The sequence below is a fragment of the Brachyhypopomus gauderio genome, chromosome 6 (genome assembly GCF_052324685.1).
Source record: "Brachyhypopomus gauderio isolate BG-103 chromosome 6, BGAUD_0.2, whole genome shotgun sequence".
NCBI classification, from domain to species: Eukaryota; Metazoa; Chordata; class Actinopteri; order Gymnotiformes; family Hypopomidae; genus Brachyhypopomus; species Brachyhypopomus gauderio.
Genome location: NC_135216.1, coordinates 8,259,066 through 8,269,068, shown reverse-complemented (window position 1 = coordinate 8,269,068; position 10,003 = coordinate 8,259,066). Strand labels below are relative to the sequence as shown.

Sequence of the window (10,003 nt, the reverse complement as noted above, 5' to 3'; positions counted from 1 at the left end):
TTTAAGGTACTTAACCACAACGGATCTACGCTGTTAAGGTCTTAAATTAAAGCCTTATTAGTAAACGATTTTTAGGTGACAAAACATTAAGACATTTCACAACATAAATATGTTTTGTAAACGGATATGTCGGGAGACCCCCCCGCGGGGTGCACTTTTGTGGTCAACTTCAAAGCCGGATATCTCGCGATCGGCTGCACGTAGACGGCTGAAACTCGGTAGGCATGTAGATGGGATAGGAAATTTTGATTTAAGCGCTTTTGTTCGGAGATTCATTAATGTTTAATATGTTTTATATCGCCGTAAAGGAGCTGGGCCCGCCGGCGGGCCCACTAGGGGGCGCTTCTGCATAATAGGGTTTTAAGACCCTCTTCAAAAGTATGTGTAGGAATTTAAAATATGTCTGTGGGAATAAAATATGGAGTTAACCTGTCCTTGGAGGCAGATGTGTACGCCAAGCCGATTGTTCATGGAAGCCTCAGTGTGGAGTCAGAGAAAACAAATTAAAAATGCACCCTACCTACTAATCTAATCCTGATAGACACATCACTCCTGATGTCTTAGCTGTTCTAGAAAAGGTCAAATGGAAGGTGCTCTTAGAAATCTAGAACAGTTAAAGGGGAAACAGACTCTGTCCTGCTCATCAGTGACATTCACTGAAGGCTAAAGTCCTGCATTTACTTTGACACGTTTGTCAGTTAAAGTGGATCAGCAGCAGAACTGGTCCACCGTGCTTGTTCGTCTTTGGATCCAACCCCCCCCCCGCCTCCATGCAGGTCTTCCAAGGGATCGGTGATGTTAGCTGGTCCTCTGGATAGCAAACATCTGAAAGTGTCTGGTCTAATATAGGCTTTTGAATAACGTTGCTCATCGCTGACTGACTCACTTGTTTCATTCTCTCTCTCTCTCTCTCTCTCTCTCTCTCTCTCTCTCTCTCTCTCTCTCTCTCTCTCTCTCTCTCTCTCTCAGATAAGCACCTGTCAGTGAAGTGCCCTCTTTAAGTACTCAGTGAGTGCAGTGAGCGGTAGTCGTGCACATCGCTTACAGCCAAACTCTCCAGGTCTCTGACCTCTGACCTCAGATGAACTCTCCTCGCAAAATAGGCCAGAGTCTCTCAACACGGGGTCGGACACACACGGCCTGCTTTTGCATAATTGGCCCACTCTTCACAAGCTCCACCATCTGAATATTTCATTCATAATATATTCATATTCATGTTTTTCGCAGTACATGTTCTGTACACCACCCCAGGAGCTGGCTGATTACACATTTTTGCACATCGAAAAACATGGATTTTGCCTGATTGAGTTAGTCCAGGGAAGGGGAAAAAAATGCATTCCATAAATGTTTATGTGTCTGTGTTTGTTTGGAAGTGAGATATTTTAAGTGTTGGGTTTTCCAGCATCATTAGACTGACCAGTCGCAGGTGACATGTGGCCGCTGTGGTCACCTTCTAAAATTTTCTTATGAGCTTTCTTTTATGACGTTTGATCACTCCTGGGGCAGGCTGCTTAGCTGGGGCTACTGGTATACTTAAGTAACATACTGCCTACAGTTTGGCATTGTCCTTCACACAGCCTGTCTGAGGAATAACAACCAGAATGAGCATGGCTGTGATTGCGATTCATTAGATTTAGCCTAGCATGATGATTACGACATGTTCGATTGCTTTAGTCTGTCATCTGTCTTGTCATGAGAACTTGGCTGTTGCAGTAGGACACCCTGTATATGAAGCTTGCATATCAGGACTGCTGTTAGAATAGCAGGATGTGGAGGTTAAAGGTCACCATGTGACCTTTTGGTTACCTCTGTGAGTATTTCTAATTTTAAACGAAGTCAGTTCAGAGCAGTACAGAATACTGATAAGTTTAAAAAAATTATGCGCTGGAGAGCAGAAACATGAGGTTGAATTTAAGAGGAAAAGAGACTGGGATAGAGAGAGGGAGAGAAAAGAGAGAGAAGGAGGGAAATAGAAGGAAAGAGAGAGGTAGAGAGAGAAGTAGAGAAAGAGTGAAAGAGAGAAAAAGAAGGAGAGAAAAGGAGGGAACGAGAGGGAGAGAGGGGGAGGAAAAGAGGGAGAGAGGATAGAAAGAGAGGGAGAGGGAGAGAAGGAGGGAAAGAGAGGGAGAGAGAGAATAGAAAGAGAGGGAGAGAGAAGGAGGTAAAGAGAAGGGGGAGGGGTATGTCCTGCAGACGAGTAGCTTCATACTCTCACTCTTCAATCTTCCCCTGTTCTTGTCCATCACCCCCCCCCCCCCCCACCCCCCCCCCCCCCCCCCCTCTGGTCCATATCTGCAGTGGGCAGTGGGAGGAGAGGATGTGGGGATGGGAGGAGAGGAAAGAGAGAGAGAGAGAGAGAGAGAGAGAAGGGAGGAGAGGTGGGAAGGAGAAGGCTGTTTGATCAGGAGTGGCCGGAGTCTCTCCTTCATTAGAACCAGAGCTGGGAGAGGAAGCCGACTCTGCTGACTAATAAAGCCAGTTTGAAGTGGTTCAGTCGGGCCCGTTGGTCTGCAGATCCACTTTATTTAGTGTGCTACTGGGAGGTGTTTCATAGGTTCACATAAAGCTCCTGAGTCACGTTTTCCATGAAAGGCACAGCGGTATTTCTGGTGATATTGTTATAGGTTTCACACACCTTGAAAACAGTCATATGACCGTGGGTCTCTGGGATTTTTTTATACTTGTCTCTCTGTGTGTGTGTGTGTGTGTGTGTGTGTGTGTGTGTGTGTGTGTGTGTGTGTGTGTGTGTGTGTGTGTGTGTGTGTAGGTGCACACGTGGCCCCTGCCATCTAAAAACGGCCGTTTCTGAAGAGGAAGTCTTCCTTCAGTGATACCCAGTGAAGTTGCAGGAAAACTCATTTCTTCACATGTGGGCTGAGGAGGCCCTCTGCTCTTCCTGTGTTTATACTGAGCTACTTTATTGTGTGTTTCCATCTTTTATCCCTCAAAGCTGCGAGCATGGGAACCGTCCGTGACTGATGGTGCGGCGTGTCCGTGGACGCCGCTCTTCATCGCTACGGCACCTCTGGGCTTCAAGCAGGGGATGGTGGGGGTGGTTTGTCTGGCTGTATCTCATGATCGGTTCCACTGGGACATCAAAGGAAGAACCTTGATTCTACAGCCTATATATACAGCATGCAGGAAGACACATGGTATTCTGGTCTACTTCCTGTGTCACAGTAGGCAGCTGGCAGGTCATTTCTCCTCTTTAGTAACTTATTGTTCTGGACTGGGCTCAATTTGGAGAAGCTTAACCTCTAATTAATATGGCGTGTGCATTTCTCCACTGTCCGTGAGCCTGTGGTGCACTGTTAACACTGATGATTTTCATGGCTATTAACAATCTGTAGTTATCCTATATAGGGAGATTATTAGTGGGAGGTTAACAGTTAATGTATGTGAAGCTTGCTTCACACATGTATGCTATGTAGTCTAATGGGTTGTTGAAATACAATGGCTACTCTCACACACTCCCATCCACAGCAGACGTGGAGTCTGGTGCCAATAACCATTCTTTCGTCTCTCCTTCCTCCTTTCTCGCAAATTACGCCTGTACATGCCTTGGCTGAAAGAACGTCTGGCCCCTTTATCAACATCTGTCACATTAGCTGTGCTTTATTAGCTGTAATTATGGCACGGCTGAGACCCAGGCCATCGCTCGACGGACATCGGGGCCGCTCCGGGCACGGGGCCCGCGCCGGCGTTCACAGCAGCAGGGCCGTCGTCCCCGGGCCGCGGTACCAAGCCCCCCCCTTCCCGTTTGAGAACAGGGCTGTAGCAGCACGTGGCCTCTTTGATCTCGCTGTGCTGACCACAAAGACCCCTCCTTTCTGGTCCAGACAGGGAGTTCTGCTGCGTACCGCACAGTCTCCGAGCTGAACCGTCACACAACTTCTCCATCCACATGCCTCATTTGTTTGATCTATGTAGTGTACTGTGAGTTCACAAAATGTACCACTAATCATCTTTTTGTAATTATCACAAAAACTTTGTCTATTATAAATGATGCCGTTTACCAGCTTTTTGAGGACTACTTATGGGTGCGGCGTCTGAGAGCTTGTAGCAGACACATCCCCCCACGCGTGGCCTCTGCTGTGTGCTCCGTGCTCTGCTGAATGGGGCTCGTGCGCTACATCTTCCTTGCCTGCTACGCCATGACTAGCAAAGAGCCATGCAGGACCCAGATCAGACACCACCAGACCATGGAGAGACGTTTACTGATAAGAACCAGCAGGATTGAAATTTCAGGACCTATTGGTGAATGAAATGATGTTTGGGTGTAGTAGAACTTGATGCCTGAACAGTAAAAAAAGGGGCTACAGTAGTAGGGTTAATATGTTCACCGTAATATTGGGAGAGCTGTTTTGTACAGTGTAAAATTACAATTTATAAAGAAGTCAAATTTATTTATATAGCGATTTTTACAACACATGTTGTCTCAAAGCAGCTTTACAATTGGTCCAGATCCCTAATGAGCAAGCCAGGGGCGACAGTGGCAAGGAAAAACTCCCTATGATGGTGGAGATTAGGAAGAAACCAAGACTCAAAAGTGAACCCATCCTCCATTGGGCGGCCCGCTAGCAGAAGTCCATATTTATAGTTCAAATATAGTTCTATAGTTATAGTTATAGTTCTAATTCCAGGCCAAGTAGTCACAGTCCCTTCAGTGCAGATGGTGAGCCTCAGGTAGGAGCATCAGCACGTCCTCTTGCACCAATGGCACATCCAACCCCGGCATCAGTACATCCACTGGCAAACCAGACCATCTCCCAGGTGCTTCTATGGAAGTGTCTTTGGTAGAGGCATGCAATCAAGATATGAAATACAGGTTGAGAATGTGAACATCAATTTAAACAACCATTGATTTAATCAGACATACACATCTCACGTGCCAGTGATTAGCATGTGGCTCCAGCAGGCGTATCTATAGCAGCATAACTAAAGGGAGGGGCCTGGAGGTGACCACAGTCATCAGGGCTCACTGAGCCATTGCTTTACACCCAAGTCATTATCACAACTAGAGTGATCACACGACATGGCTGGACGACAGCATCAACATCTCAGATTACCAGAAGACTCACCTTACACTTATCTTGGCTCTTTGTGAAGGTCTCTTGTACTCCTGTACAGGCATGTGTAATATCTCCCTAAATGTGGCATTTAGGGTTATATATCCAACACATAATTCATAACATCTTCTCTTGGTTTCAGACTTGTTGCTCTGAAGAATCTGTGGCTGTCCTGGGTGTCCAGCCAGGGCAGCGGGTGAAGGGAGAGTCCTCTGATTGGCTAATGTTAGGAGAAATGAGAATGCTCTGATTGGCTAATGTCAGGTGAAGTGGGAGTCCTCTGACTGGCTTATGTCAAGCTGACATGCAACTTTTCCAAGATCCTAGAAAAGACCCCGTCCCCTCCAGTCACACTGCAAACTGTATTTACTCTCTCTCTCTCTCTCTCTCTCTCTCTCTCTCTCTCTCTCTCACACACACACACACACCCACACACACACACACTCACACTCACACTCACACTGTAGTTAAAACTCAGGCCTTGGGAGTTAGAAGTTGTTGACTTCCTCTCAGCCTTGCGTTCACTCAGTCGCTATGTTAATGGCTATTTCCCTTGAGCCCATAATTCCAGGGCTTTCTGCCTTATTTCTCCTGCTGTACTGCTCCACTGACTTGAAGCACCAAATTGCTTGACTTACATTTATCCACCATGATGGCCGAACCCTCCACATTAGAGTCTCCCAATTTTACATTGAGGAAGCATTTCTCACATATTCCAATGCCTCCCCTCACCCAGAGGTCACACTGCTCTCTCTCTCTCTCTCTCTCTCTCTCTCTCTCTCTCATAACCATGAACATGCTGATGTATGGTTTGAAGATCTTCCTACTGCATGGATCATTATGCAGTTTGGGGGGCTGTAATTGCTGTAATTACATAGGGATGGAGACTCTTATTCTGCTGGCTTTTACAGCATGGGAGAGTCTGAGAGTTTAGCCCCTTCAGGGAACATGGACGTCAGAGGGCATGTATGGTCCTGGGCTGTCTAGACCAGATCACAGGGCAGGATTTTGCCCTTTTTGTCGCTTATTATATTTACATCAAAAGTACTTTTCTGAACCAGAGAGTAGGAAAAGTGAAAACCATGGGCAAATGCATACAGATCAGGCACAATTTCAGTTTCAGTTGCAATTTGCTTAAGGGTGTCTGTTTAGTACAGCGATGTCTGAACTGTTGCCTCCATAAGGGAAAGATCTGTCTCCGATAGGTGCTCTGGCCATGGGGACGCATCGGCTGGTCTTCTCCCGATGGGCCAGGTTGCAAATTTCTCTCCGGTTTGTGGATCTGTGCTTTTATTTAGACATGATGAGATATGAAGTGAGATTCAGCTTCAAGATGCAGCTTAGTGACAGTAAGGATGTCTATAAATGTCTGTGTGTGTCCGTGTCTGTATGTGTGTGTGTGCGTGCGTGTGTGTGTGTGTGTGTGTGTATACACAAATCAGTTATGTGTTTGTGTAGCACAGCAACTACTGCTCCCACTGCAAGAAGAGGTGATTACAGTCAATCAGTCACGCCATCGTCGCCTGCTAAATCAAGGTATACAAGTGCACTGTTGGCATAGCAACAGGGCTAGAAATTGTCAATGGCTTCTCTTTGGAATTTGTCAATGACTCTTCCTGGGGTCTCGGTGTGTGTCTGACTGTTTGCGGCCCAGCGGGGAGCAGCTCATCAGTGGAGTGGCGCCCTGTGTAAAGGCCACCGCCATATGTACATGGCCTTAGCTGCCTACCGCAGTAGGTCATCCCTTGTCACAACGCTGAGAAAAAGGGCATTTGCATAACTCAGGACCTTTTCTTTAATGAAGTCTTCACTGGCCAGTTCCTTAGCGTTCTGCTAACTAGGAGTAATAATGCAGACAATGCAAGTGCCATTTCAGAAAAGGGACTTTTTTTTATAAGCAAAAGTTGAATCAAACAACTAAATAAGAGTTCTCTTCCTCCGGGCCCACACTCCACAGCTGGTTACGAGCCTGTTAGATTCTTTTGTTCTCATCTTCCAAAGAAAAGCTGTGAAACTCCAGCAGAATCCACCGATTCTGAAGCAGATTCTGGCCATGCTAGCAAAGTAGTGCGTGTGCTAGCTAAAATGGCCTTACAAATATAGACTCAGTTAGAGGCAGTTTTCCTTAAGAACCAGCCAAGTGGACCACCTCACAGATGAAGCACAGATCAGGCATGAAGGAAAGTCGGCTGGAGGAGAAACTGGAGAAGGATGAGAGAAGACAAACCGCAAGAAGAACCCCGATCAACCCGAAGAACATCAAGACCCAGCTAGCAGCCATTTTATTGTAGGGGAAGTAACAGTCTGCCCTCAGATGCCTGATGCTCATAACGGCCGGAATGCACCAACTTGTAAGAGACGGGGGAGGTGCTGGAATGTACCAAAACGTGAAAGTTCAAAGAGAACAAGAGTCCATTCAGGACTGCTGGGATAGATCGAGTTTCAGGGATTGTATCTAACCCTTGACCTGCAAAAGCTCTCGATGGTGGATGTGTTTTGCACATTAACTGAGAGCTCTCTATGTCAAATGTTTAAAGAAAATATGCTGTTATAGACAGTGTCTTGAAGCGATGTAGTTTGGTGCTGATAAATAACATATATTAGCTAGTCTGATGTGCCTGATTAATTCAGTTTAGCCCTGGTAGAAAGGCAATCTGAGTTAGAGTCTATGAGATATGGGTTACATATAATAACAAGATTTGTAGATGGATTAGTTTATGCTTGCAATAAAATGAGATTCCAATGAGATTATTTATGTTCTGTTCTGCTGTTATCTGAATAATTCTGCTCTGGTATGAGTTGTATAGATTAACAGACAATGCTAAGAACCAGGAAGTCCCTGAAAGACATAACAAACATGACGCCATAATAACTTTGTTCCAGACAAATATGCCATTGGATTCATGACTATATGAATATATAACCATGAAAAAAAAATCCTGTGTGCGTATCCGGTTACTGTGAGGCAGATGCGTGTTCACAAGGATATGTGCTGAGTTCCATTATTAATATGTTTGTGCTGTAGATGACTGTCGTCATTTTAAAATGTCAGATGGAGCTATTAAAGGAAGCCTGTTTGCATCCTTCTGTCTCTTTCTCCCTCTTTTTTCCTGTAATCATATGCCTTTTTTGAAATTAACAACACTGTGCCATTTGTATAATTGGAATACCAAGTTCAATAACTAATTTATTCAAATTGTCCTGTCTTGATGTACTGTTTTAGGTAACGCTTGCCTGGAGCATACCAATCTCTCAGTATGTTAATGAGCTACACAAGGAACATGTTAAATATGTACACTCCTCATTTACATACAAATTCAATTAACCCAGTTGAATGGGGGGTAGGAGGAAACAAATCTTTTGATTGATGCTTTTGTGTGCTATTGTGATGGAGGTACGTAGAATAAGAACTGCTGGAGAATAACGTCTGGCAGAAAACGCTCTTTTATGACATATCTTTGATTACTGGGCATGGTGCCTACTACCAAAACCCCTCGGTTTACAAAGGTCTGAAGACTCAAACGTCAGGTTAATTGCCACACTCACAAGTCCTAAAGTTTCTAATGAGGCCTGGGGTTACTGTAGTGCTCATACTAGAAAGTAAAATGATAGAGGCACCTTCTGTATGCACACATTCTCACACACACACACACACACACACACAGGTCCATGTCAACTTTAACGACTTGCTCCAAGCACATCGTCCAATTAAAGGTTATTGTAATTGGGACCCACAGGAAACTTGTGCATATGGATGAAGCAGCAGCATCTGAACTACAGCAGGTGCCCACACCCTCCACCACCCCAACAGCTACATATTAGACCATTACCCAAACTGATTCCCGCCGCCTCTGATGAGAGGTGAAGGCAGGAGCATCTCTGTCTCCTCCAGGGGTTGGACGTGCTGGCCTTCCATCACTGATGTCATAGATAACCAAAAGCTCTTCATTAGCATATCACAAATTATGCATCATCATCATGCATTTGTGAGTTTTGTACACATGTACAGCTTTCATTCTCCAAAGCATTTCAACATTTTGTTTGATTTCTGCTAATTTGCATGAAATGTAAAATATCTTTCGCCCAAGTGTGCAATGCTTACATTTTGTAGAGAGCTACAAATGATGCCATGAATGTTACATACATATTCCTACATATTACTTAATGTGTGTGAGGGGGGGGGGGGGGGGGGTGTTAGGGTCAGTCCCTGCGTGGTGAGCTTGGCAGGACGCAATGTGATCTGGTAGACGGTGGGATGGACAGTGGGTGGATGGGGGGGGGGGGGGGGGGGTGAACAAGAGGTGGACAGGGGTGAATAATGGTTTGTACAGGGGGCGGTAGACAGTGGGGTGGGGGGTGAAATTTGTGCCCGAGTATTGTAAGGAGGCAGCATGCATTTTCTGAGAAAGTCCAGAATGCTCAGGGAAAGCAGAGTTATGGTTGGCAGGACCCAGGCCCTCGGGGCCGTAGGAGATCCCCCACTCTGGGATGTGAGAACGACGGAGGGGGGTGTTTTCTTGGGATAATGAGAGTGGGTGTAAGGCAGTTTTCAGATCTTCTCAGTCGTTTTCCTTCCAGCAAAGAGATATGTGTAGTAGAGATTATTATTAAACATAAATCATAGCCCGCTGCACTGCTATAATTTAGAAACATACCTGAATGTTGCTGGTAGATCCTTATTAATGTATGAGGCTGTATCAGTGTTTGCTTTTGTTTCATGGACGCTTCAAAGTGTTTAATGTTTCAAGTCTGTATTTCTGCATGGTGAAGCATGCCTTAGCCTCCGATTTCGTCAGACAACAGTTATGTTTAGTTCTTCATCAAGTACGATTACTAATATAAACTGCAGAATGCCTGACCTCTTTTGTACATTGTACTGTATCCTAGATCACACCGCCTGCATAGCACTGTTTAGAAGTATTGTACCTACAACA

At 45.4% G+C, this 10,003-nt stretch overlaps 2 long non-coding RNA genes across 2 annotated transcripts in view; one reads left to right on the top strand and one right to left on the bottom strand.

Annotated features, from left to right (window-relative positions):
* Window positions 1-4,510, top strand: part of LOC143516703 (uncharacterized) — a 57,376-nt gene extending 52,866 nt beyond the window's left edge. Inside the window, exon 4 of the long non-coding RNA XR_013131762.1 lies at window positions 2,768-4,510. This is a non-coding gene — a long non-coding RNA (uncharacterized LOC143516703). The remainder of the gene's footprint in view (window positions 1-2,767) is intronic.
* Window positions 4,511-4,657: 147 nt separating this feature from the next.
* Window positions 4,658-10,003, bottom strand: part of LOC143516705 (uncharacterized) — a 6,140-nt gene continuing 794 nt past the window's right edge. The window contains exons 2-3 of the long non-coding RNA XR_013131764.1: window positions 5,082-5,289; window positions 4,658-4,791 (exon numbers count right to left, since the gene is read on the bottom strand). This is a non-coding gene — a long non-coding RNA (uncharacterized LOC143516705). The remainder of the gene's footprint in view (window positions 4,792-5,081; window positions 5,290-10,003) is intronic.